The 24,163-nt window shown below is 42.3% G+C and overlaps 1 long non-coding RNA gene across 1 annotated transcript in view; it reads right to left on the bottom strand.

The window, feature by feature from the left end:
- The window catches only part of LOC126057178 (uncharacterized), a 54,469-nt gene extending 38,441 nt beyond the window's left edge, over positions 1–16,028 (bottom strand). The window contains exons 1-2 of the long non-coding RNA XR_007512444.1: positions 15,741–16,028; positions 8,311–8,424 (exon numbers count right to left, since the gene is read on the bottom strand). This is a non-coding gene — a long non-coding RNA (uncharacterized LOC126057178). The remainder of the gene's footprint in view (positions 1–8,310; positions 8,425–15,740) is intronic.
- Positions 16,029–24,163: the final 8,135 nt, after the last annotated feature.

The raw sequence follows: 24,163 nt of genomic DNA, 5'->3' as shown, positions 1-24,163 counted from the left end.
GAGATAATTTCCTTTGGAACCAGCTCAGGGAAGAATTCAGGCTGAGAGCTACCAGGCACAGCAAAATGGGCCGAGAATTAAATCTGTATCTGCCTGCATTTGCGCTTAAAAACTGGAGTGGAATGCCTGATGTTTTCAAAGACCTATTGGATTGATATGTTTGTTTATTTCGTAATTCAATCTTTCAATTGCAGATTTTATATCCAATTAAATTTCCTTTTTAAAACAACGCTTTCTTCAGAGAATAATTACCATGTTAAGAAAAGAAGCTTTCCAATTATCGGGGGTCTGTATAGAGCTTACACAACTGCAGTCGACTTCACTAAAAAGATGATTTTCTGGTAGCCAAGTAGATGATTGGTGAAGTTAATTATGTTATTTAAGGCCTTTCTCCAGTGCTGAAAGATGAATCACATTTGCATAGGTGAAAACAAAGCCTTAAATGGGAGAAAATAAGCCAACGTTGTTTTGTAGAAACAAAGAAAAATAATGCTGCAGTGGTTTTCGTCGCTGAAGCGCTTTCCCATTAACACCAACTATGTGGGCTAGAAACCACTCCCTGACGGGGCGACGTGTGTGACCCTGGGCAGGTCCTGCAGCTCCAGGTCCCCACAGAAGAGCTGCAGCGTCATTGCAATCTTATGTAAAGACAATAAAAACTAGGATTTCAGCAGATGGACCTGCCTCCAAGGTGTCATTTGAGAGGCACCACACATCTTTAGGACTCCCCCAAAATATCTGTACTCCCCACTCATTCCCTTCAAGCTGTGTTGTTGTCAGAAATTTCCACCACTACTGTAGTTACTCGAGATCAGGGCAGGCTTCACAGCCTGCAAACAGAGCACACACATGGTTTCCTGTGCTCAGAGGGCCCCCACATCTGGAGTTTAATACTATGTGGCCACCGTCTTGAAAACCTTAATAATTTATCTTTGATTCTGTGTTTTGTCAGTGAATCTGATGGGACACTGGAGCATATATCAAAGGCTTACACTCAGTCCTGCCCCCACCACCCCCCCCCACCCCACGGCCTCCCTACCTCCCTGGGACAGGTTCTTAGTACCCAATCCCCCACTCCTGCCCACAGCTCCCCTGCCCTCCACCCGCAGCAGGCTAGCAGCTCTACACTGCACTAGGTGGGAAACTTGGAGGGATGAGCCCACATCTAACGCAGGCAATGAGCTAGCTGTCAGGCACAGAAGCTGCAGTACTCCTGGGGATCTCCTGTTCCCTGTGGGTTGGGCGGCCGGCCCACAGGAAGGGCAGACGCCTGGCTCAGTTTCTCTGGTCCTGGCCTGGAAATGGCATGTGGACCCAGCAGTTGGCAGGAGGGGGAAAGGGAAAGCCATCAAGCCCAAGGGTATGTTCCCTGTGTCTTCTGGGAGGGTCTGCCCTGTACCCAAGGGAATGCTCCCCAGGTCTGGTCTATACCTGGAGGACCCTCTCTTCCTTCTTTCTTCCAACTTTTCTAAGCTTTTATATGTTTCTTTGACCAGTTTGAGGTACCCTCCAGTGATAAGGCATGCAGGGTGCAGGGGATGCAGACTACACCAAGTGACACTGTCAGGGGGGACACCAAAATGACTGTCTATAAAACTTTTGTGCAGTGTTTCAACAGAAATTTTTTATTTTTTATAAAAAATATCCTTGTAGTTAATCATAAAAATCAAAAACCAAACCCATTGCCACTGAGTCAATTCCAATTCATAGCTACCCTATAGGGCAGAGTAGAACTGTCCCATATGATTTCCAAGGAGCAGGTGGTGGATTCAAACCGCAGATATTTTGGTTAGCAGCCGAGCTCTTAACAACTGTGCCCAGCTTACATATATGACTGTACTTAGAAGGCTAAAACTCTATGCTAATTTACTTTTTGAACCTTCTAACGCACTCCAGTCAGAGTTGTCAATATTACCCAATTATAATAACGCTTCAAACCATGTCTGCATGTGCTACAAGTACTCACTGTTGTTTCCATTTCTGCTGGTGTTTTTATAGTCTCTGATTTTGTCAAATTTTCTGATGTTTTAGCTACAATATTGTAGTAATTAGTATTTATGAACTGATATAAATAACTTTTTTAAGAATGAAGTAGTAATTAAAGGAAAAGAAGGAGTGATATACAGAAATTACAGTTTACGAGTAACATAAGTAAAAAAAAAAAAACATTACTAAGGATTCTGTATGGTCTAGTCCATGGGGGGGGCGGGGTGACACCATGAGTTACTGTGCTGGGTAACACCAACCCAGTGATGCCACAGTGGTGATGGGGTGGCATTTTAAGTTGACTCTTGAATGGTAACAGGGAGGCAGCCATCTTGAGGAGCATCCCAAGGCCAAGGCCCTTGGAAGAGCACGGGCTTGGTTTCCGCAGAACATAACAGAGAACAGCGAGGGAGGGAGGGACAGGAGGTGATCTATTTTTGCTGAGTGTGAGTCAGATCAAAAAGTCTTGTCAAGCCATTAAGAAAAATGGTTTCAATGCTGTGCGGCAAGCTGAACATTGAACAGGGTACAATGCTGTGGGGGAAAAAAGGCAGGATGTAACTGTATGAAGGCCATGACTACAACTATAAAATTTATAGGTGAAAAGGCTGAAGGGGAAATGATTAGAATGGTTGAATAGAGTTGTGGGATTATGGGTAATATGATTTATTTCCATTTCTTTATTTTTTGCAGTTTTTTCTCTAATATGTTTCATTGTTTAAATTGAAAAACTGCATTAAAAAATAAACTTTAGTTGATGCTTAAAAAAATAAAATAAATAAAAAGGAACTAGGCTCCAGAGTGTTCTAGATGAGTCTTGGGACACTTTTTTTTTTAACATAAATTTTTTTTTAATTTTCAAAGTAATATATGTATATATATTTTGAATCAAATAATATTACAGGACATAATAAAAAACAGCCATCTTTTCCCTACCTCTACTCATTGGGAAGAATGGGAATTCCAGAACACTTAATTGTGCTCATGAGGAACCTGAAGATAGATCAAGAGGCAGTTGTTCAAACAGAACAAGGGATACTGCATGGTTTAAAGTCAGGAAAGGTGTGTGTCAGGGTTGTACCCTTTCACCCTACTTATTCAATCTGTATGCTGAGCAAATAATCCAAGAAGCTTGACTATATGAAGAAGAATGCAGCATCAGGCTTGGAGGAAGACTCAAGGCTCATTAACAACCTGTGATATGCAGACAACACAACTTTGCTTGCTGAAAGTGAAGAGGACTTGAAGCACTTACCGATGAAGATCAAAGACCACAGCCTTCAGTATGGATTACATCTCAACATAAAGAAAATGAAAATCCTCACAACTGGACCAATGAGCAATATCATGATAAACGGAGAAAAGATTGAAGTTGTCAAGGATTTCATTTTACTTGGATCCATAATCAACGCCCACAAAAGCAGCAGTCGAGAAATCAAACAACATATTGCATTGGGCAAATCTGCAGCAAAAGATCTATTTAAAGTGTTAAAAAGCAAGGTTGTCACATTGAGGACTAAGGTGAGCCTGACTCAAAACCAAACCAATTGCTGTCGAGTCCATTTCAACTCATAGCAACTCTGTAGGGCAGAGTAGAACTGCCCCATATGATTTCCAAACAGCACCTGTGACTCAAACTGCAGACGTTTTGGTTAGCAGCCTAGCTCTTAACAACTGTGCCCAGCTTACACAATCACTCTACCTGGAAGGCTAAAACTCTATGCTAATTTATTTTTTGAACCTTCTAATGTGCTCTGGTCAGAGCCGTCATTTATGACCCAGTTACAATGACGCTTCAAACCCTGTGGTTTCGTCTGCCCCTGCTATAAGCACAAGCTGTTATTTTTGTTGCTGCCGGTGTTTTTATAGAAACTGATTTTGCCAAGTTTTCTGGCGTTTTAGCTACAATATTGTGGTAATTACTATTAGCAACCATGAGTTAGGTGACACCAACCCTAGTGATGCCACTGAAGTTATGAAATACCAAAACAAACCAAAAGAGTTGCCATTGAGTCAATTCAAACCCGTGGCAGCCCCATGTATGTCAGAGTAGAACTGTGCTCCATAGGGTTTTCAGTGGCTGATTTTTCAGAAGTAGATCACCAGGCCTTCCTTCCAAAGTGCCTCTGGGCGGATGCAAACCTTCAACCTTGTGGTTAGCAGCTGAGACCATTTGCACCACCCAGGGACTCTAGTCACGAAATATGGACCCTGCAGTTTCAGCGATTCTGCATACAAGTCAAATGCTCTTATATTTGCATTTAAAATTGGCATCGCACAATGCAAAGATGAACAGTAAAATTCATGCTATAATGAAATTTGTAATTTTTTTTTCACTTAGAATGATGTGGGGTCACTGAGTTGGAGCCAACTCGATGGCAATGGGTTTGGTTTTTTGGTTTGGTTGAGAACGACATTAAATGGCAGATAAAAACATAAATCGATAAAGAAACCACAGAAAAAAGAAAAAAGCTTTATATTTTAGTAACTTTAATGCCATTTTTTCCTGTTTTTGGAATAAGGGAACTTGCAATTTCATTTTATGGGGCCCTACAAATTATGCAGCTGGTCCTGTTCAAGGTTTAGCATTATCTCTAGACTACCTGTTAGGATGCCCGTGTGTTATCTCACAGCACAGGTCAGCAAACTTCTGTAAAGGGCCAGGCAGCGTTTTAATATTTTATGCTTTGCAAGTTATCTGGTCTTTATTACAACTATTCAACTCTCCCATCATAGAGGGAAAGCAGCTATAAATTATATAAACTAGTGAGCATAGCTATGTTTCAATAAAATTTTATTTACCAAACAAGTTTGCTGGCTCCAGCTTTAAGGGAGAAGAAAGGCCCATTCATCCCTCCCCACAACTCCATTTACCAGATCAGGGAGCTGCCATCTTAGAAAGCAGGTATAGGGTCTTGATAGGAGGAGATAAATATTTTAGCAAGAATAGCCTAGAAACCTCTGAAAATCAAGAGCATATTATAAAGTTTCTCTCATTAAAACAGTAGTATTGGCACACAAATAGACAGATCAGTGATACATAAACAGGCCCACTCATATATGGAAGTGTAATACGTGATAAAGGTGGCATCTCAAGTCAACAGGAAAAAGGTAGATGAGTGATGTTGGGATAACTGAAAAGCTATCTGGAAAAAAGATAAAATTGAACCTTTTCCTCATACAGATAAGTAAGATAAATTTCCAATGGATCAGAAATTTAAATATAAATAAAAATGCAGTAATACAAGCACTAGGATAAAATATGGATGAATTCTCTTACAACATGTGAGTGGGGAACACTTTTCTAGCTGTAACTAAAAATTCAAGGACAATAATGAAAAGACTGATTAATTTAGTTACTTAAAAACTAAAAGAAAACAAAACACTTTTGTATGGCAAAAAAAGCACCTTAAGCAAAGTAGGAATAAAGAAGGAAAGGAAAGACGAACTAGAAAAAAATTTGGGATTAATTCACAGATCAAAGTGTAAGATTGGTTAAATAAGAATCTCATAGTCCTCAATTTGAATTGGAAGTATCAGTACAAATACAAGATATATTTTGTCTTTAAAAAATATGTATTTATGCTGGGAAGACCCAGAAACAAAAACCAACCCTGTGCCAATGAACAACACTAGTTCCCAGATTGTAGTCTTTAAACACTATTTCTACTAGAATTAACCAGGTCTCCTAAAGCTGAATCCAGGTGTAAGGCAGGAAATGTATGAGATGAGCCTGGAGCATCAGTTATATCAGACAGCAAGGAAGACAACAAAGACCATTGAAGTCGTGTCAAAGGAACTCAGAAACCAACTTGAAAAATCTTCCTGTAGTCAAAGGCGGAGCAATGTGATCATTAATAAGAATAATAACAGCAATGGATTGAAACACATCAAATATGTTTAAATCCATGAGTTCAGAGTAATACCTGACAAAGAAACTCATTGGTCACATATAGTGGATGCTAGGGAACCAACTCACATTTTTGAATCAAGCATTTATTTACCCTCCCTTTCTGATATGAACTGTACCTCAGGGCAATCAAATAGTTGATGAGAAGTTAGAAGTTAATAAATGAAGAAGGAATGATAGAATTAGGACACCACCATTTTGCAACCCCTAATCATATAATAATAAGGAGACCTGGTGGCACAATTGCTAAAATGATCAACTGGTAATCGAAAGGTCAGCGGTTCGAAACCACCAGTGGCTTGGGAGGAGAAAGATGTGGCAGTCTGTTTCTGTAGAGATTTTTTATTGTTGTTGTTAGGTGCCATTGAGTCGGTTCCAACTCATAGTTAACCCATGTACAATAGAACGAAACACTGTCCAGTCCTGTGCCATCCTCACAATTGGTATGTTTGAGCCCATTGTTGCAGCCATTGTGCCAACCCATGTTGTTGAGGGTCTTTCTCTTTTTTGCTGACCTCCACTTTACCAAGCATGATGTCCTTCTTCAGGGACTGATTTGTCCTGATAACATGTCCAAAGTACCTGAGACGTAGTCTTGCCATCCTGGCTTCCAAGGAGCATTCTGGTTGTACTTCTTCCAAGACAGAATTGACAGCCTTGGAAACCCTACGAGTCAGAATTGACTCCAGGACAGTGAGTTTCTTTTTTTGTTGTTGTTAATGATATAATGGATCTAAGCAATGATCACCAATGACTGCTGACATCCCAAAAAGTGAGACAAAAAAGCATTATGTGCCTCTTGATGGAGGAACACAATATTGTCTTTAGAGTATTGCCAAAAAGCTGAACCTGAATTTCATGGCGACTCTGGTCTAGGTCTGAAAATCAATTTAAGGCAAATACAGTGCATAAAGGAAGATTTTAAATAACACCATAGGGATGTGGTCAACAAAATCCAGACTGTGGAAAACTACAGGACAATGACCCTGCTTCTTCAAAAAATAATGTGCAGGGCAAAAGAAGAGGAGGAAAAGAAAGTGGGAGAGGAGGAGAAAAAGCAGGAAGAGTAAGAAGAGGAGACACTGTTATAAATTAAAAGAGCCTCAGAGACATCAAAAATCATCAGATGCTGGACTTATTTGAAATATAATTCAAACAAAGAAACTGTTAAAAAAAATTGATAAGACAATTGGGGAAATTTGAACCCTGACTGGACGTTTGATAATATTAAGTATTTATTATTAATTTATTATTGGTTGTGATGATACTATTTTAGTGAGGTTTAAAGAGTTCTCTTTTAGAAAAATTCATGACAATATTTATGACTGAAATAATATGGTATCTCAGATTTGCTTCAAAATTTGGCATGAGAGAAGAGGAGTTATCAGAAATATGTGACTATTGATCTTGAGTTGATCATTGTTGGTGAATCTTCAAGATGGCTTTATGAAAGTTCATTACATTATTCTCTCTTTTTGCATGTGTTTGAAATTTTTCCCTAATAAAACACTTCTAAAATAAAGGTTTTGTTTCCTTATATGAGGAAATGTCTGTAGGGAGTTCTGGTTAGTTCAAGCACAGTGGGAGTGTTCAACCAGCACTTAATGAGCACCTACTATGTACATAGCTTAGTGAGACCAACTGGGAGAATACTTCAGTTCAGGAGAAAGATAACGCAGAATTATGGCGGCCATAAGAATATGGGGGATCAGTGATTCAGTAGTATAATTCTAGACTTCCATGTGGGAGACCCGGATTTGATTTCCAGCCGAAGCATCTCGTGTACAGACACCACCCATCTGTCAGTGGGGGCCTGCATGTTGGTATGCTGCTGAAGAGGTTTCAGCAGAGCTTCTAGACTAAGACAGACTGGGAAGAAAGGCCTGGCACTATGCTTCCAAAAATCAGTGAAAACACTATCACAATGGTCTGATTTGCAACCAATTATGGGAATGGCACAGGACCAGGCAGTGTTTCATTCCATTGTGCACAGATTGGGGGCCAAAATTCGTCAGGAGTTGAGGCCAAATCAATGACAGCTAACAACAACAACATGTAGAAATATGGAAAGTTCTTTATTAGGAAAAATGTTAGCCACTGAGAAATCCATTCAGACTCGAATAAAGAAACATTCAGATGTGTTTTTATTTTATGTCCTTGGACGACCAATGAACAAGCCAATTGTCTAAAAAGACAGTAGACATCTCCATTTGAATGGAAGCTTAAGTTCTTTCAATTCTGCTACAGTTAAACACCTTGCGAACTTACATCTTTTTATTCATTTATGTTCAGAAACCAATCATTCTATTACAATTCACAAGGTCTTCACTGTTACCTATAAAATAAACAGATTACAAGGTTCCTCACAAAATAATTACCCATACTGTTGCTGCCAGTCCTGACCTTTACCTTACCTGTTTATTCCGACCTCTGCTTTCTGCTTACAGCAGCCCACTCTGGACTTATGGTGGTCTTTCATGATTGCACAGGAAGAGACCATGGTCAAGTTACCTCCAGGAATAGACAGTCTGTTGAAACAATATGTAAAGACTGGATCTGAGCTGGCAAACCATCTGGAATAAGAACAGCACTCAGGAGCAACCAGTCTGTCGGACTCTCGTACTGACTCTGCTTCCTCTGGGAGCTGTTCTGTTCTCCACTCCCTACGGCTTCCTCTCCTTTCTCACAGTTTCTCTTTTCAAACCCAGCTATCTCTCATGCCTTTGCTTTTTTTAGTTTCAGCTACTTGAGCTAATTTTGATGAGGCTCAAAGCCCACATTCTAACACATCTCAAGTTAAAGAGGATTCCTTTAGGACTTGACAATCTACTCAGTACAACCTCAGGAAATGTACTCAGTACAATCAGGAAATGGCCTGGGATTCCGGAAGAAAAACCGTCAACAATCCCTGCCACACTCTCAGCTCCTTAGAAGATGCAAACTGAACAAACCACCATCTTGTCCACTAGGGAAAATGCTTGGGGAGAGACAGTATTGCTCCTGATGATATTTACCAATGTTTCAGGCTACCAATAATTATTTGACTAATTACAGTTCGTTTAGCACTTACTACTTGCCAGGCACTAGAAAAAAAAAAAAAAACATGCCAGGCATCATGCCGAGAGTTTTACTTACGTAACCTCATTAATCCTCCCAATAATAGGCACTCTCCCCAGTTGACAGAGGAGTAAACTGAGGCTTAGAGATGCTGGGTAGTTTGCATAGGGTCACACAGCTAAGTGGCACATCTAGCATATGCTCTAGAACTGTCTCCTTAATCAATATATTACACTGTCTTCTCTGCTGAACTCTGGCACTGCTGCCTGGTGACCTCTAATCACGTCGTTGCTGTCCACTGGGCCTCATTGTTTCTTTGATGAAGAGGAATCATACTTCGGTCAACACAATCTTCTTTCCAATTTGTTTGTCTGGACATGCAAGGTGTCCAAGCTGTAGTCTCAGAGAGTGACCTAGCTCATTCTAGGGACAAATGTCCCTGATTTAGCAAATGCATTCAATGGTCACAAAGTTTTCTGATAAGGGGGTCTTGGCCTATACAACATGCAAATGTATTTCAAAATAAACTCATTTGTGATTGCATTAAAAAAAACTCCAGCCTAATGAGTTTCTGTGGCCTTGATTATGAAAAGGGAAGTTTTATACTATACAATTACCCAAAGCGGGAAAGCAGCAAAGAAAGCCAGCATGTTAAATAATAATTGCAAATGTTATATAAAGGAGAGTGGTTTGATTGAATTTATTAGGTATGTGTTGCTGGCATTTTAAGATATAAAGCATTTATCACAAAATGATGATTTCTTCACTGAAGCTCATTAGGAAATCACACATCAATTCACGCATAATTACAGAAGAATTTCTGCTTTTTCTCCACAAATCACTACCACGTTAGCTAAAGTTGAATTGGTTTTCTCATGATTTGGAAAGTGGGTTCTCAACAGGAAAGTATGGACGGAGGAGCTACACCTCACTGGGGGCCCTATCTTCTCAAATCAGTCAGAAGAAAGAATGGCCTAAGAGTTCTGAAACAAGAAGGCTGGGACCAGTCAGGAAGCAAGACCCTAGGCTTTCTCCTCCCAAGTGATAATCTCACTAGGTGGACCATTATGTATATAAAATGTTCATATACGGAATACTTAATGAAGAGTTTGGAGATAATTACTTGCACCAGACAAGTGATGATCATTGTCTGAGAGTAAAATGGAAGGAAGACGAATTTAAGTGAAAAACAAAAAATAAGGGGGCATAAATATAAGTTTAAGAAGTTTTTTAAACTTGGACATTGATTTGTACTTACTGAGAAAGATACAAGGCTACCAAGCGTCCATCAGCCAACCAAGAGGAAGAACAGTCTTTTGATACTACTGATATAAACCAAAACCAAACCCATCGCCATCAAGTCAATTCTGACTCATAGTGATCCTATAGGGCAGAGTAGAACTACCGCATAGGGTTTCCAAGGAGAGGCTGGTGGATTCGAACTGCCAAACTTTTGGTTAGCAGCCATAGCTCTTAGCCATTGTGCCACCAGGGCTCCTATAGATGCCAGGTGAAGGGCCTTTCAAGCTTCAGATTTTCTTCATATACAACTTATAAAATATATACTCACTGGCCATTCAAAAGTATACTTTCTTGCATTAGATCTGCAAGACTGATTCTCATCCTTCTTTCTGTATAAACAAGATGAAGTAAACTATTCAAGGAGGTAACAGAAGAGGCAGGATGTGAGAGAAAGTAAGGAAAGTAAGAGATAAGAGCAATGAATGATTGCTAAAAGTAAAAGCAAAAAAGGGAGGGAGGTTGTGACGATTAAGATTGTGTGTCACCTTGGCTGGGCCATGATTCTCAGTGTTTTGGGCAGTCATATGATGTTGTGATCACTTTCCTGTTGAGATGTGATATGTGACCACCCCCATGATGGAATCTGTTGTGAGTAGCCAATCAGTTGAAAGGGAGTTTCCTTGGGTGTGTGGCCTGCATCGAATACAGGTGGACATTCTGGCAAGGCTTGGTGGCTTTTTGCTCGTGCTGGATCCTGCAGCTGGCTCCTGTTCACCTAACGTTCCATTCTTGGGACTTGAGCTAGCAGCTTACCTGTGGTTTTGCCTACTGATCTTGGGTTTCACTGGTCTTCACAGCCTGTGAACAAGAGCCTTGCTCTCTAACCTGCCGATCTTGGGTTCGCCAGCCCCTGCGGCTATGTGAATTGGGAGAAGTCTCTATCCTGATCCAAAAGACTTGGGACGTTTCAGCCTTTACAACCCCGTGAGCCACTTCCTTGATATAAATCTCTCTCTATATATATGTATTTACACACTTTTCTGGTTTTGCTTCTCTAGAGAACACAGCCCAAGACACTTGGTACTGAGAGTGGTTCTAGAGAAACAAAATTGTAAGGATGAGTTTTCTAAATTGATTCGCAAGTCTGACTAGGCTTAAGGATGTTGATGACTCTGCGTCGGCACTGCTAATCCGTGGCGTGAGGTGGCGATACAACTACCAAAAATATTACCACCAATAGATTGGTGAAAAGCGAGGCTCTGGGTGATTGTATGTGTGACACCTTTCTACCATTTTGTCATAATGAGACATATAAGGAAGCTGGTTGTTGTTCCTACTTTCACTAGACAAACTGGTGAAAGAAAGAGATGTGCTCAGGGCTTCAGAGTCAAAGCTCAAGTGCTGCATAAACAACCTCAAAGTGTCCACTTGTGCTTTGAAGGAAAGCCTTATTTCTTGTAGTAACAGAGCTGATACCGCCAAAAACCCAACCCAGAGTCTTACTGTAAGAGTGACTGAATTACAATGCCAATTCAATTGCCAACCTAGAGAGGTGTCTGAAGTTAAAGAGAGGGCATTGATTGGGAAGAAACTGTGTCCTGAAACTTGGGAGGAGGAGAAAATCAGGAAGCTAGAGACACCGAGCCCCTAAATTCCATTGAATCACTCCTGATAACAGAGCCGGCCCTCTCACTCCCATCTGAAAAGACTACTGTTTGCATGTTTATCTGATAAACCACTCTCCACAGTAAAACCATTAGCCCCTCCACCTCTATCCAATGAGATGGGCCTTAAAGAGTATGTATTATTGGTCCATTTTCTCAATATATAATGAGTGTATGAATCAGTAAGAAAAAAACCCAATTCAATAGAAAAATAGGCAAAGATCATACAAAGGTATGCCCACAGAGGGAGAAATACAAGGGGCTTTTCAGGGAAGAGGCTGAATCTCATTTATAATTAAATACATTGTAAATTAAAACAAAAATGAGATACAGTTTTTAACCTATCTGGAAACCCTGGTGGCGTAGTGGTTAAGTGCTACGGCTGCTAACCAAAGGGTCGGCACTTCGAATCCACCAGGTGCTCCTTGGAAACTCTATGGGGCAGTTCTACTCTGTGCTATAGGGTCGCTATGAGTCAGAATCGACTCGACGGCACTGGGTTTGGTTTTTTTGGTTTGGTCGATAAAGTTGAAAAAGCTTGATAATACACTGTGTTGGTAAGGATGCCAAGAAACAAATGTTCTTTTTTTTTTCCTTTCAAATATTCTTATATAATTGGTGAAATTTAATGTGACGTAGCTTCTTTGAAGAGTAAAAGTTTTTTTTTTAATTTATTGTTTTCATTGTACTTCAGATGAAGGTTTACAGAGCAAATTAGTTTCTCATTAAACAATTAATACACCCATTGTTTTGTGGCACTGGTTGCCAACCCTCATGTCAACATTCTCCCCTTCTCAATCTTGGGTTCCCATTACCAGCTTTCCTGTCCCCTCCTGCCTACTTGCCCTTGCCCCTGTGCTGGTGTGTCCATTTAGTCTGGTTTTGTTTTACGGACCTGTCTAATCTATGGCTGAAAGGTGAACTTCAGGAATGACTTCAGTAGTGAGTTAAAGGGGGTCTGGGGTCCATACTCTCGAGGTTTCTCCAGCCTCATTCAGATCAGTAAGTCTGGTCTTTTTGTGTGTGTGTGAGTTAGAATTTTGTTCTACATTTTTCTTGAGGAGTAAAATTTGTCAGTGTATATCAAAATTTTAAATGCACGTACACTTTGACCCAGCAATTACACTTCTAGAAATGTATTCCATAACTATACTTACACATCTGTACTTGTAGCGTTACAATAGCAAAAGACTGGAACAGGCTACATTGTCCAATAATTAGGAACTAGCTAAATAATCCCATGTGATAGTTACAAAAAGAATGAAATAGATTATTTTTATATATTGAGAAATAAAAAACTCCAAGAATTATCAAGAAGTTTTAAAATATGAAGCACGGTGCTAACATTTGTATAAAAACAGAAGTACATTGTCTTAGTCGTCTAGTGCTGCTATAACAGAAATACCACAAGTGGATGGCTTTAACAAACAGAAATTTATTCTCTCACAGTCTAGGAGGCTAGAAGTCCAAGTGCAGGGCATCAGCTCCAGGGAAGGGCTCTCTCTGTTGGCTCTGGAGGAAGGTCCTTACCATCAATCTTCCCCTGGACTAGGAGCTTCTCCACACAGGAACGCTGGGTCCAAAGGATGAGCTCTGCTCCTGGCGCTGCTTTTTTGGTGGTATGAGGTCCCCCCATCTCTCTACTCTCTTCTCTCTTTTATATCTCAAAGGAGGTTGGCTCAAGACAAAACCCAATCTTATAGATTGAGTCCTGCCTCATTAACATAACTGCTGCCTATTCCACCTCATTAACATCACACAGGTGGGATTTACAACACAGTAAAATCACATCAGATGACAAAATGGCAGACAAACACAATACTGGGAACCATGGCCTAGACAATTGATATGCATGTTTTGGGGGAACACAATTCAATCTATGACATACATATGTATGTCTATATATATATAGAATAAATGAAAATACAAATATCCCTTTTCCTAATGGGAATGTCTAATAGAGTTTATGTTATCATTGCCCATGACAAACCTGTATTAGAAATTATAGAATTTATTCAATAAAATTCTGAAGTCTTCTTCTTTTTCTCTGCTGGGAAATCAGTCTTTGAAATTTAAACTGTGTGTGTGTGTGTGTGTGCGCGCGCGCGCGCACATACTCGTAAATAGAAAATTTCTGGAAGGACACCAAAGAAATTGTGGTGGTCTATGGGAAGGAGGGGTCTGGGGCACCTGGAGTGATTATATTTTACAGTATATCTGTTCATAATAGTCACACTTTGTAAAAAACCAAGATCCTATATTACATTTTTAATTAAAAAACAAACTGATTGGGGAAGTTCTCTGTAATAAAAGTAGAAATGGGATCTGTGGGAATTATTTAAACCAAGGAAAATCACAAGTTGGGTTCTTGGGAGCAGAGGACCCTCAGCTTGAGAAGACAAGGTCAAATGGAGGAGGCACCCTGAAACTGGACCCTGCCAGTCATCACGGGACATACCTGAGTGTTAGGGATTAAATGGTGCCCCCCCAAAATATATGTTGTAAACTCTAACTCCCATACCTGTGCTTATAACACCACTGAGATAGGTTTTGTCTGTTATGGTAATGAGGCAGTATTACTGTAGTCTGTGTCTTTAGTCAATCTCTTTTGAGACGTAAAAAGAGAAGACTGAGCAAGCAGCAAAGCAAGCAAGCACACATGGGGGAAGTAGATGCCCTTCCACATGAGATCTCCAAGGAACAAGAAACAGAAGCTGAAAAGAGACAAGGACTTCCCCCCAGAGCCAACAGAGAAAGAAAGCCTTCCTCTGGAGCTGGACCCCTGAATTCAGACTTCTAGACTCCTGAACTGTGAGAAAGTAAATTTCTATTTGTTAAAGCCACCCACTTGTGATATTTCTGCTAAAGCAGCCTTAGATAACTAGACACTGGGTTTCAATTTCTCTGCTCCTGAAATGTGGAAGGTAGCAGAGGAAGAATATACTGTACTCTCCAGCCCCTCCCCACCTCTCAGGAGACGTTTAAGGGTGGATGAACTATTACATGAAGTGCTTCCTAATGACTTTTCTGCAGTAAGTCTTCTCAGGAGAGACGTGGGAGACAAGTGACAGGCACCAATGTGAAAGTTCCCCTTTAGACAGCAAACCGCCCTCTGGAAGGAAGCTACTTTGGAAAGTGAATGAACTTCGTCGGAGAATTAATGCAAGTCAAAAACCATGAGTTAAAACCTCAAGGCCTTTTCCTGCGGGTGGTTCCGGGAGCTGGGATTTTACTTCCTCTTGCCCATGTGCCCACATCTCCCCCGGCAGGGCAGGGCAGTGGTGTAGACAGCATCACTGTTTTAACTTGGTCCCGGAAGTCACAGAGAGAATACATTCCGGCCCCCCAAGCCCTCAGCACTCCCAAAGTATGCTCTGAATGGTAAGACTGTGCTTCCTACATCCTACCTGATCCCGGGATACCAGAATATGTGCCTCTCCCTTCTGGAAGTACTCCAGTTTTGAGTGATTCTACCCTGATTCCAGTACCAGACGCTGACTAGATCATGCCATTTCCGAGCAGCAGGAGACCAGTTAAAACAGAATCTGAGCGTTTTTTGTTTTTTTTTTTTTAAACTCTCTCTGTACTGAGACCCAGGAAGTTCAAGGCATTTTCTCCAGTGAATGAGCTTCGCATAACGAGTTTAGCATCCTGCGAGCCTAGGATCTGAGCTGCTCAAATCCAAAATTCGCTAGCCTAATAGCCAATAAAAACGAACAAAAAGAGGACGAAGAAAAAAAAAAACCTCTCAACACAGAGTCTTCTAGAAAGATTAGCTGAAGAATTACACCACGCTTTTTTTAATGCTCAAATGGCCAGACAAGTGAGAGTAGGAAAGATATTCTCTTGTTAAAAATGAAGTGGGGGGGAGGGGTACTCACCTCTCTTTTCGGGTGTTGAAGGAGAAAAGCAATGAATAGAAAAGCAAATGGTTTTCTCCTTCCGGGGAAAGAATAGTTTCAACCTTCAAGTAAGTGCAGAGGTTATTGGAGCTTATTCAAGGAAACTCTTCAGAAAGACAGGGACATGAATCACGGGTCGTTTTATCTTCACTTTAAAGCCCTCCAACATTCAAATTCCCTGAAGAAAAGGGAGCTGGTGGTGCCAAGGATCCAATCTGATGGATTTATTAATATCCCCAGCACCAGCGCAGGAGGGTCCTCAGTTTCGGCCGGCGACACCAGCAGTGTTTTTTCCTGAGGCTGAGTCACCGTTTCCGCGGCCGTGGGGCTGAGGTCACCGGAGAGGGGAAGTGAGCCACTCTGGGTGTGCTTTTTATTTTAATGAACTAGTGAGCGGTGGGCCGCAGCAGCCGCTGACAGGAAGTCACGCGCTGGCACAGAGCTGCCTGATGCTGGAGTTTGACGGATGTCTAAAGAATGTTCTGCTAATATGAAGGCTCAAGATGGCAAACTCAGAAGGAGCAATCCAACTAAGTGCATTTGACAAAGCTGCGTGCAGGTCGTCGGCTTTGGCGCCAGGCGCCTCTGGGTCGGTGAAGAAATCGGAATGGCTGCGAAGCAGCTGGCTGGCCTTTTCCAGGGACAGATGAAGCCTGAGGATGGGGATTTATTTTCTCTCGGAAAGGGCTGATGCATTTCCTTTTCCAGCAACATATCTCAGGGCCTGACGCTCATGTGACATTCTCGTATCAGATATTCATGGGCATGAACTGGCTGTTGAGGAGCCCTGGTGGTGCAGTAGTTAAAGCGCTCGGCTGCTAACTGGTTGGTGGTTGGAACCCACCAGCTGCTCCTTGGGGGAAGCATACGGCAGTGGCTTCCATAAAGATTTACAGCTTTGGAAACCCTATGGGCAGTTCTACTCTGTCCTGTAGGGTGGCTATGAGTCGGAATCGAGTGGAGTGCAGTCGGTTTTTTGGTTTTGGTACTACAGGGTGGCTATGAGTCGGAAACGGCTCCACGGCGCTGGGTCTGGTCTGGGTCTGGTCTGGTACCGTCTGTCGAGCGTTATAGGGGAACGCCATGGTGAACGCCGTAGATGAGGCTCCTGCCCTCGGGGAGCTTGCAGGCCCCTGGAATGAACACACTGAGCGAGAACATGCTGTGTGGAGAGGACCACAAAGGGGGTAAGCACTCCTGCCCTAGCCTCACTTGGGGGTCTGAAAAGGTGCCCTGGAAGAGGAAGCAGTCAGCTCCAGCAAACCAAGAGGAAAGGTGGGAAGGCACAGCTGCAAGAGAAAACACACAGAGACCCCTTCGTTCCCTCCTCTGCTCTTCACTTTCATTCACCTGGCCCCTTCTGAATCCTGGCTTCTATGCCTATCAGAACCAATCTGGCCAGTCCGTCTCTGTCCACATCTACTGTTTGCAGGACTCCTGGTCCAGCAGTTCCAGCTTCAGCCAGCCCCACGGCCCAGCTGGGGCTGCAGGCCCAGGTCTGACACCAGCGCCAGCCTCAATCTTGGTTCCAGCTCTGGCTCTTTGATGTACTCCTCTCTCTGTCTCTACATGAAGATAAAGAAGAAGGATGTGAGGAACAAGTAAGGAGAAAAAGAGTAGGTAAAATGGAATCTACGAATGGTCTATACAGGCTCAAAAACAAAAATGCTTATTCCCAATTCACTTATTCCCCTTTACCACTGAGATCCTTCATCTGTAAAACAAAACTAAAAAGCAAAAACAAAATGACTCACTCACAGAGGAAGTGGAATGCAATTCCACCTTGCCTCACCTTACCCCAAGCCCTAGTATTTTTTTTTTTTTTTTTTTGCGGGGGGCTGGGGGTTGGCTCATGAGAGAAAAAAGAGAAAATTCAATCTTGATAACTGCTTTTTCTATGTATTATCAAATGTCTCTTTTTAATGACTTTTCATTACATTGTCTAAATATTTTCATTTTCCATTATAGATCCTTGGACACAAGATATTTTCAACAGAACCCTGATGGACTTCAATAATAACTTTATATCTTTCTTTCTTTTTATTCTCGTAGTGCCTAACCCACTCAATAGATTAATTTTGAATGAATGAATGAATGAAATTGCCCTTGGGTTAATTTTGAACTTGCTCAAAGGCAAAACCCCAGATGAAAATGGTCTCAGCCAGGCAAGGTTTAGTTTCTAGAATCACAAATGATTCCCATTACTCAGGAGGTGGAAGAAGGGTGAGCCTCAAATGTTCTAACTTTCAGCTAATCAGATCAATACACAGCTGCTCACACTGAGCAGGAAGCATTCAAATAATATAAATAAGCCAACTCTGCTCAAGGGTATTTCATCTGTTAAAACTTTCCAAGGTCTTGTTTATGTGTCAGAAACAGAACTGTGGGAGAGGGAGTGAGAAGTACTTTCTGGAGCAATGTCTGAGCTAATAATGTAGAATCATCTCAGCGCTCACTCCTGGGACTTCACCCTCCCCTCCCTCCTGTCTACCATGCCCATCACGTTACACAGATTTGTGAATCAATCCACTGGATCCCCCGTGTAGCCCAATTCACTTTAATGTGTACTTAATAGAATGGGGGTCTGGGACACCATCCAAAATCATGACCAGAAGGAACAGTCATTACCAGAACAATCCCACAAAGATAACTTACCCATGGTACAAGCCCATGACAAATATTCCAAAGGCTTCCAGTATTTTATATCTGAAACTTTGGACTCTTTAGCTTTGATCGGGGGTGGAGGGATATGCTCATTCAGTTGTTTGTTTTGCTTTTCCATGCTTTCTGCCAAAGACGAAAGATAATACAGTAAACTTGTGTTTTATAGACTCTTAGGAATCCTCCGATTCATAATCTCTCTTCAGAAACCCAAGCTGTCTTATGACACGGAAGCCAGGTAGCTGGGTAGGCTCAGTCACCAACAAAAAGGCTCATTTACCACATCAGTGCCTAAGTGGCATTCAGTTTTGTACTTCAGCCAAATAGCAAATGTTAAGTTACATGCTTTGGGTTGGAAGACAAACAAGCAAACAAAAAACCCTGACAGTGAGAATGTTGAATCAGTGGGTACCAACAGTCTGCCATACAGTAACCTCATATATTTAGATGCTTCACAGTTTAAAACAGCCTCGCATCATTTCCCCTGATGATAATGGGATGAAGACTGAGAAAAACATCCTGACAAGTTTGAAAGGAGCAAAGGTCTTTCTCTGCATGAGCAGTTACAGAAATAGACCAGACCATTAGGGAGAGACCTACCAGGCACACTGCTCTATTTCTCTGTAAGATTTTATTCAAATTATCTTTGGAAGAGGGCATTCTAGTCCCTGTGTGATATAAACAGTTAACATGCTCAGCTGCTAACCTAAAGGTGCCTCACAAGAAAGGACTGGCAATCTACATTTGTAAAATCACCCACTTTAAACTACGGAGCACAGTTCTACTCTGACGCACATGGGGTTGCCATGAATAGCAGTTGACTGGACGGCAGCTGGTTTTCTGAGGAAAGGGTGCACACCACAAGCGGATGTGTGGAGAAGCCTCTTACCCTTGCTGGATCTGACCAGGCAGCTCATTCTTGCCCATCCATGGTTGACACATGTTCCCGTGGCTGTGAGGAGTCCTCCACTGAGCAGCTAGAAGCACTTCCTGGCCCTAGGGAACAGAATGTGACAAGAGTAGCATTTGGGAACAATTCTGCCATTTCCCCCTCAAGGTTTCCTTTTTCCCAGGAATCTCACTGCAGGCAATGCGAAGCATGGTCAGATCTTGTCAGTTAGATGAGAATTAGGGAGTATGGGAAGGAGGAAGACATGTGGTTGCTTATGAGAAATGTCCCTAGCCACAGTCCATTAAGAAGCGTGCTTCTACCAGTTTGATGCATTCCCACAAGAGCTAGTTGGGTGTCTCACCAGACACACAGCTTTCCTCAATAGAGGATCAGACTCAGGTAGCATAGTGTGTGCTTCCATGGGCCTGTGCAGGCCTGGAGTCCTCAGGATCCCAGGCTAGGGAGACCAGCGCAGCCAGGCCACCTTTCCAGCAGCGGGTTCACAGGGGTTGCCTGGCTCTCCTCCTCTGAAGACCTGAGCCTCAGCTACTTCTCCTTAGCCACCCTTCTCCAAAACACAACCTTTTGTCTCCTCAGCTCAAAATACAGAAACTAACCATTCATCTACCATGTAGGACTCAGCAGCCCTGGGACCCAGCAGGCAAAGCTGGCAGTAAAAGTTAGTCAGCCTGGCAGTGTCTCTCCTTGACACCCAGATCCATAGCCAGAGGCTCTCTGCAAAGGCCGCAAAAGCTCTGCCTCCCTGGGGCCACAGCTGACCAGGGATTAGACTCTGACCCCCTCAGCTGAGAGAGATGGGAGCCTGTCAGGCGGGGCCTCACCCCAGCTGCCATTCCAGTTTTCCCGAGAGACAGTTTTCTTTCTGAATTAGGAAGAGCAAGCTAGTGGGCCCATGTCACCCCTGATCAGACGACAGCAGGGTTCCCGTTGACAGTCACCCCCTTGAATGTGTCCCAGATGCTCCTGAGCCTGAGCGGGGAGGGGTGAAACTCACCCTGGGACATTTCCAAGAGGATTTTCTCCTGACCACCCGCCCTGCCTCAGGAGCTGACTGCGTACAGCACACATTGCAGACAGCTGTGATGGAGCAGGAGGACCAGGGCTTCCGGGGGTGGGGGGGCAGGGACAGACAAAGCAAAAGAAAACTAAGAGAAGGAAAAACCACTGAAATTTAAATATTGAAATAGATATAAACCTATGTATATATTTACGTATACAAGAAATAAGTTCATGTATGTAAAGGCAAAAAGGCAAGTAGTGTGTTTGGCAGATTCATTTGTTTATTCAACAAATGTTTATGAACCTTACTGATTGTCAGACCCGGTTGATTGTTTCCTCCATCCTAAGGGATTTCAGCCAAAAAGTCTGGGCTCTGCGGCATCGGCCTCATTACCGTGGGCATCCCTGTGACACTCTTGTGGTTGTGGCTTCCATAGCTACCCACCTTCTTCCACCCCAAAGCCTTCAGAGCAGGAAGGCCAGCTGGAATCCCGTGTGGGTGTTCAATGTCTCCTACAAAGGCCATGGCAGTCACAGCTTCTTGTTTCAACTGGATAGCAGAGTGACCTGAGCCATGCCTGGGGCTGAGGAAGAGTCACGAAAGCTTCCAGTCCTCATCTAACCTGGTTCAGTTTCTTCCAGGTGGCTGGTCAAATCCCCCAGGCCCAACACTGCCAGTAACAGGCGTTTCCTCCAAGCTGGATCATGTACAAAGAGGGCAACTGCAGCAGTGTTGTGAGGGAAGTTGAGATGTGTAAGATCCTATATAGATGAAAACGAAAGCAGTTCATACTTCAATATTATTTTCTGGTACATTAAAGTACTTTTATAGGGCATTCTATGCTGTTAACCATAAAGAATATTAACTCATTTTACAGACATTTGAAAAGTAGATGTACAACAACCATTAGCCATCATTTACATTTATTAACCAAAATAAAAGAAAATAATCAGGTCTTATATGTTTTTTTTTATATGTGTACAGTGTGTTATAGTCAGCTTTCAGAAATGTACGTGCCTCTACCGACTCCAGACCATCCACCATACTACACAGACCTGCAGACAAGCCTCAGAGGGTCTCCCTGTTGGTTGGCTTGGGTCAAGCGGAGACACTCTTAACAAAGAGTGATGATGATGATGGTGATGGTAATGGTGATGATGATGATGATGGCTATGGTGATGGTGACTGTGAGGTGGTGATGGTGATGATGGTGATGGTGATGATGGTGATGGTGGTGATGGTGATATGGTGATGGTGATGATGATGGTGACGATGATGATGATGATAGTGATGGCAGTGGTGGAGGAACTAGTGGTGATGATCATGATTGTGGTGGTATTGGTGGAGGTGGAGATGGTGGTGGTGAGGATAATGACAGTGGTGGGGATAATGTAATAGAAATATGGAAGTAAGTAAGGTAAATCTGTTAGAATAAGTGGATATTTTAATATTTTTTAAATAATACTCTAAACATAGTTTTAAGAATTCAGTAAAAGATTAAATTCCACCACCTGGCTTCTGTCCTTCCACATTTTTCTCTCTGTTTTGCCCAGAGGAGAAAGGTCATATCAAATGTCTCCAAGTGCCAGAGTCATCTCAGTATTCAAACTAAGACTCACTCTACTCCCAGCAGAAGAGATCAACCCCTTCTTCATTAACACATCGCCCAGGAAAGCAACTTCTGACCTATGTATAAACAACTATATACTTGTTGTTAAGGAGCCCTGGTGGCACAAATGGTTAAGTGATCGGCTGCTAGCCAGAAGGTTGTCATTTCTAACCCACCCCGTAGTTCCACCTGAGGAAGACCTGGCAATCTGCTTCCGTGAAGATTACAGCCAAGAAAACCCTATGGGGAAGTTCTACTCTGGTGTCGCTATGAGTCAAAACCAACTCAACAGCACCCAACAACAACACATATTTATTGTTAGAGACACTCTTCCAATTATCTTGACATTTCTCTCTTCCTTCCAGCCCCCAGGATACTAAGTCACCAAGACCCCAAACAAACCAAATGGATGGAAAAAGGGAAAGGGGCAAACCAATCTGGAAGAAGAGTCTAAAAATTGTGCGTTTGTGGCTTTAATAAGAAATATTCTACAACATTTACTCATTCATTCAGCAAGTATCTACTCCTAGTATTTAGTGCCAGGCCCTGAGAATAAATGGAAAACCAAGGATTCTCATCCTTCCTTCAAGGATCTTAGACTCCATTGTTGTTGTCAGCTGCCACTTGAGTCTGCAGAACTAATGGCGACAACGGAATGAGATGCTTCCCTGTCCTGGTCTATCCCCATGATGAGTTGCAGATCTGACCTTTGTGATCCATAGGATTTTCATTGGCTAATTCTAGTCTATCTCAGTCTGGAAGCTCCACTGAATCTGTTCAGCATCATAACAGCATGCTAGCCTCCACTGACAGGGGCAGTGGCTGAGCATGAGGTACATTGGTCAGGAATTGAACTTGGGTCTCTTGCATGGAAGGTGAGAACTCTACCGCTGAACCACCACTGTCCTCTCTTAGGCTGTAGAAGATACAATAAAGAGAATATTCTATTTTCAGCAAGGGCAGGAAAAAGTCAACACATTCAAGGACTATGGGAAGAAAAGATGAAGCAGGGTTTGAAATAAAGCTTTCTGAACGCCCTGTGGCAGTCTTTTAAAGGTCTCCTTTACAAAGACTAAGGGATTCCGTACCAACGAAGAAGCTAGAAGGATGTTTCTCACAGTGTGTCCCATGGACTAATGGCATTATAATCACTGAGCACATGTTAAAAAGGCAGATTCTGGGGCCCCTCCAGACCTACTGAATCACAGCTTCTGGGAGGTGGGATCAAGGGACTTGCTGTATTAACATTCTCTCCTAGTGATTTTGATGCACACAGAATCACTAAGCAAAATATAAGGAAAAAGTTTAAAAAATTCAGATTAGGGTGGGCTTTTTATGGCCAAGGTATAAAAATTAAGGTGCCAAGGATCAGCTAAACGGAAGTTGCTTTCAAGGAGCGGAACATTTGAGAACACCCTGGACTGGGAGCCAAGAGACCTGGTTTCAGTAGTGACAAGCTACTGTCTTTGCCAATTATTTCATTCTAGTACTTAGATCCTTCAACTCCAAACTGAAACGGGTGGTCTAGCCCTGCACTGTCCAATAAAGTAGCCATTAGCCACAGTGAATATTGAGCATTTAAAATATGACTATTCTGAATGTGCTGCAAGTGTGAAATTCACACCAGATATGAAAGACTTGGTATGAAATAAAGAACGTAAAAAGTCCCATTAATTTATATTGACTGCACGCTGAAATGATATTATTTTGGATAATTTGGTTAAATTAAAATTAATGTTACCTGTTTCTTTTACTTTTTTCATGTGACCACTAGAAAATTTAAATTACGTTTTGGACTTACATCTGTGGCTCCTGATACATCTGGACATGATATATGTTGGACATTGGTCTAAATGATCTCTGAGCTCCCTTCTGGCACTGATGTCCTGTGCAATGTTTAGATAGTATAAATGAAGAATTGACAGGAAATATCATTCAGATGGGTCCTGGGTCAAGGCTTTGGTCTCTAGCCAGAAGCCAGAGACTTCCAGCAGGAAGTACCCCTCCTGCCCACTCTCACCCGCCAGCAGAAGGAAGCTACAAAGAGAAGAGACAAACTGAAGAGCTAGGCCATGGCACAACCTCAAACACTTCCTGTAACAAATTTGAGCAGTGCTTAGCCATTTTAAAAATCTTCTCCAGGGTTGTCATTTACCATCCTTGCGGCTTTTGTTAGAGGTCCTCAGATCTGCTCTAGCCACCATCTGTGAACTGATGGT

Source organism: Elephas maximus, chromosome 13 (assembly GCF_024166365.1).
Source record: "Elephas maximus indicus isolate mEleMax1 chromosome 13, mEleMax1 primary haplotype, whole genome shotgun sequence".
Lineage (NCBI taxonomy): Eukaryota > Metazoa > Chordata > Mammalia > Proboscidea > Elephantidae > Elephas > Elephas maximus.
The sequence above is the reverse complement of the archived record's forward strand: the minus strand, read 5'-3'. Positions and strand labels throughout refer to the sequence as shown.